The sequence below is a fragment of the Ranitomeya variabilis genome, chromosome 5 (genome assembly GCF_051348905.1).
Source record: "Ranitomeya variabilis isolate aRanVar5 chromosome 5, aRanVar5.hap1, whole genome shotgun sequence".
In the NCBI taxonomy this organism is placed as follows: Eukaryota; Metazoa; Chordata; class Amphibia; order Anura; family Dendrobatidae; genus Ranitomeya; species Ranitomeya variabilis.
The window spans coordinates 55,256,611-55,260,328 of NC_135236.1; the positions used below are offsets into that span (position 1 = coordinate 55,256,611).

General features: G+C 46.4%; 1 pseudogene; it reads left to right on the forward strand.

Annotated features, from left to right (window-relative positions):
- Positions 1–3,051: 3,051 nt before the first annotated feature.
- LOC143777252 (U4 spliceosomal RNA) lies at positions 3,052–3,123 on the forward strand (annotated as a pseudogene).
- The last annotated feature ends 595 nt before the right edge of the window (positions 3,124–3,718 follow it).

Genomic DNA, 3,718 nt, shown 5'->3' on the forward strand with positions numbered 1-3,718 from the left:
TATTCTGGCTACCAGATTCTTGCGCCTCAGAAGGAGGCAGCCTGTTACAGGGCAGAACTCCTTCTGGTTTCCTCTCCTTGTGCTATGACTTCGTTTCTCACCCTCCGCAATACAATTCTCTTTCGTGTCCTTTCTTAGGATGCTGCCACATGTGGGGAAGGCACAGCTCCGTGGCCTTCGGTCTAGGCCTCTGACAGGATCCCACCCCTGTCGGGGACCTCTCTGTCTGCAGCTCTGATGTTCCTCCTTCCCGTCTGGCTGCCTGACAGGGTGCTGCCTGGGTGAAACCCAGTCAGCTTCTGCCTTACTTCCTATCCAGACCACCAGTTTTACCCAATTGTGAGGAGTGCCCTAATAGATAGGAGCGTAGCTCCCCCTGGTGGGCTGGAGTGTGAAGTGTGTTGTGTGGTTTGTGATACCTGGTAAAGAGATCTCCTTTATTGCCTTCAGACGCAATATCACTCCCCCTGGTGGAAGAATGACATTACTGCAACGACCAGGACTCTGGGGCGCTGCAAAGCAGGCAGAAAACCTATTTATAAAGAGTCCCTTATACTGTCCTCCCCCAGATGCCAATTTATTATAAGCCTCTTATAGTTTCTTCCACAACCTCACTTAATCATAATTTCCTGATAACATCATTAACTTTACCAAATTGATTATAAGTCCCTGTATAGCATCTTCCCCACCCCCAATACATTATATGTCCCTGTATAGCATCCTCCACCCCCCCAATTCATTATAAGTCCATGTATAGCATCCTCCACCCCCCCCCCAATTCATTATAAGTCCCTGTATAGCATCCTCCCCCACCCCCAATTCATTATAAGTCCCTGTATAGCATGCTCCCCCACCCCCAATTCATTATATGTCCCTGTATAGCATCCTCCACCACCCCCAATTCATTATAAGTCCCTGTATAACATCCTCCACCACCCCCAATTCATTATAAGTCCCTGTATAGCATCCTCCACCACCCCCAATTCATTATAAGTCCCTGTATAGCATCCTCCCCCACCCCCAATTCATTATAAGTCCCTGTATAGCATCCTCCCCACCCCCTAATCATTATAAGTCCCTGTATAGCATCCTCCACCACCCCCAATTCATTATAAGTCCCTGTATAGCATCCTCCCCCACCCCCAATTCATTATAAGTCCCTGTATAGCATGCTCCCCCACCCCCAATTCATTATATGTCCCTGTATAGCATCCTCCACCACCCCCAATTCATTATAAGTCCCTGTATAACATCCTCCACCACCCCCAATTCATTATAAGTCCCTGTATAGCATCCTCCCCCACCCCCAATTCATTATAAGTCCCTGTATAGCATCCTCCCCACCCCCAATTCATTATAAGTCCCTGTATAGCATCCTCCCCACCCCCAATTCATTATCAGTCCCTGTATAGCATCCTCCCCACCCCCAAATCATTATATGTCCCTGTATAGCATCCTCCACCCCCCCAATACATTATAAGTCCCTGTATAACATCCTCCGCCACCCCCAATTCATTATCAGTCCCTGTATAGCATCCTCCCCACCCCCAATACATTATAAGTCCCTGTATAGCATCCTCCCCACCCCCAAATCATTATCAGTCCCTGTATAGCATCCTCCCCACCCCCAAATCATTATAAGTCCCTGTATAGCATCCTCCACCACCCCCAATTCATTATAAGTCCCTGTATAGCATCCTCCCCACCCCCTAATCATTATAAGTCCCTGTATAGCATCCTCCCCCACCCCCAATCCATTATAAGTCCCTGTATAGCATCCTCTCCCACCCCCAATTCATTATAAGTCCCTGTATAGCATCCTCCCCCACCCCCAATTCATTATAAGTCCATGTATAGCATCCTCCCCACCCCCAAATCATTATAAGTCCCTGTATAGCATCCTACCCCACCCCCAATTCATTATAAGTCCCTGTATAGCATCCTCTCCGCAATTCAGTTGTTACCTCCAGGACTTAGAAACCAAAGGACGTTCCATATAGTGGGGAGCGGTGATAGTCTTTAACCAGAAAGGAAGAGCAGTCAGATGGCAGATAACTGCAGGAGAAAGTCATTGTGTCAGTGACCACATACAGAGTCCGGATAGCTCAGTGGGTAACGTCAGGTTTTAGCAGAGGGTCCAGGGTTCAAGTCCCTGTTCGGGTGGAAGACTTTAATAAAGAAGAAAACAATTAACACAATTTCAAAATGTTAAGAGAAATAGGAAAATATTATTGTTATAGCGCCATTTATTCCATGGCGCTTTACATGTGAGGAGGGGTATACATAATAAAAACAAGTACAATAATGTTAAACAATACAAGTTATAACTGGTACAGGAGGAGAGAGGACCCTGCCCACGAGGGCTCACAATCTACAAGGGATGGGTGAGGATAGAGCTGGTCGTGCAGCGGTTTGGTGGATCAGTGGTTACTGCAGGTTGTAGGCTTGTCGGAAGAGGTGGGTCTATCATGGCTGCCAACATTTCCGCTAGTTTTGGGTGGTGTGATTTTCCCCCAGGTAATGTCATGTTCCAATCTGTATAGAGGGCAATGAATGGCGGTATTCAGTCACTATTTAGTGTTATTATGTGGTGATATGCATTTATTATTTTTACTAATTATATTGCACAAGTAATTTCCACAGCACTTTACAGACATCATCATTACGGTCCCCACTGAGGCGCACAACCTAAATAATGGCGGCATTCAGTCTCTATTTATTATATGGCATGACAGTAATGCTTCTCAGCTGCTCTTGCGCCACCGGCAGGACGTCCCTGGTAATGCAGTCCTCTAACACATAAGTGCAGGGTCCCACAGTCTGTATAGTAGGAGGTGGTGATATTACCAGGAAGGAAGAGCAGTCAGATGGGGGAGAAACCCTCTCCCCTCCCCCAGCCTGGGGGTCTTTTCTTTCTTCCATTACAGGTGTGCATTAGCATATCCACTCCCAGAATCCTTTGCTTCCACAACCCCCCATGACGTCGTTGTCTCTCCACAATGTAGATAGAGCCCCAGATCCGGAGGCCGCAGCTCCTCACTGATGGTCTCCAGCTTTGCGCAGTGGCAGTATCGTAGCCCATGAGGTTTATCCGAGGCGTGATTATTGCTAGTTGAAAACCCAGGAGACTGAATTACATGGTGAATGTAGATGTAAGCTGTGTGTGCAGATAGAATTAGATGTTAGTTTTCTCAGATTTTCTGGAAGTTATAATCTTTTTGGTTTGTTTCTGTACTGAATCTGCAGCTGGAACCGCACAGAAAATGCAAAAAATCACGGTAAATCCGCGGTAATTCAGCAGGAAATCTGCAGTGCGGTTTACCTGCGGAATTACCAAAATCAATCTGGGAAAATCCACGGAGTAATCCGCCACGTGTGCACATACCCTAAGAGGTTGACATTGACTTAGGATTTCTGCTTCCAAAAGGTGGCGCTAGAGTTCTAGTCCTCTTCCTCTCTGCATATTTCCCAGAGGAGCATTGCCGCTTTAAGGGTATGTGCACACGTCAGGATTTCTTGCAGAAATTTCCTGAAGAAAACCGGAAATTTTCTGCAAGAAATCCGCATTTTCTTTTTGCGTTTTTTTCCCGTTTTTTTCGCTGTTTTTTTTAGCATTTTGCAAGCGTAATTAGCTTGCAGAATGCTAAAGTTTTCCAAGCGATCTGTAGCATCGCTTGGAAAACTGACTGACCGGTTGGTCACACTTGTCAAACATAGT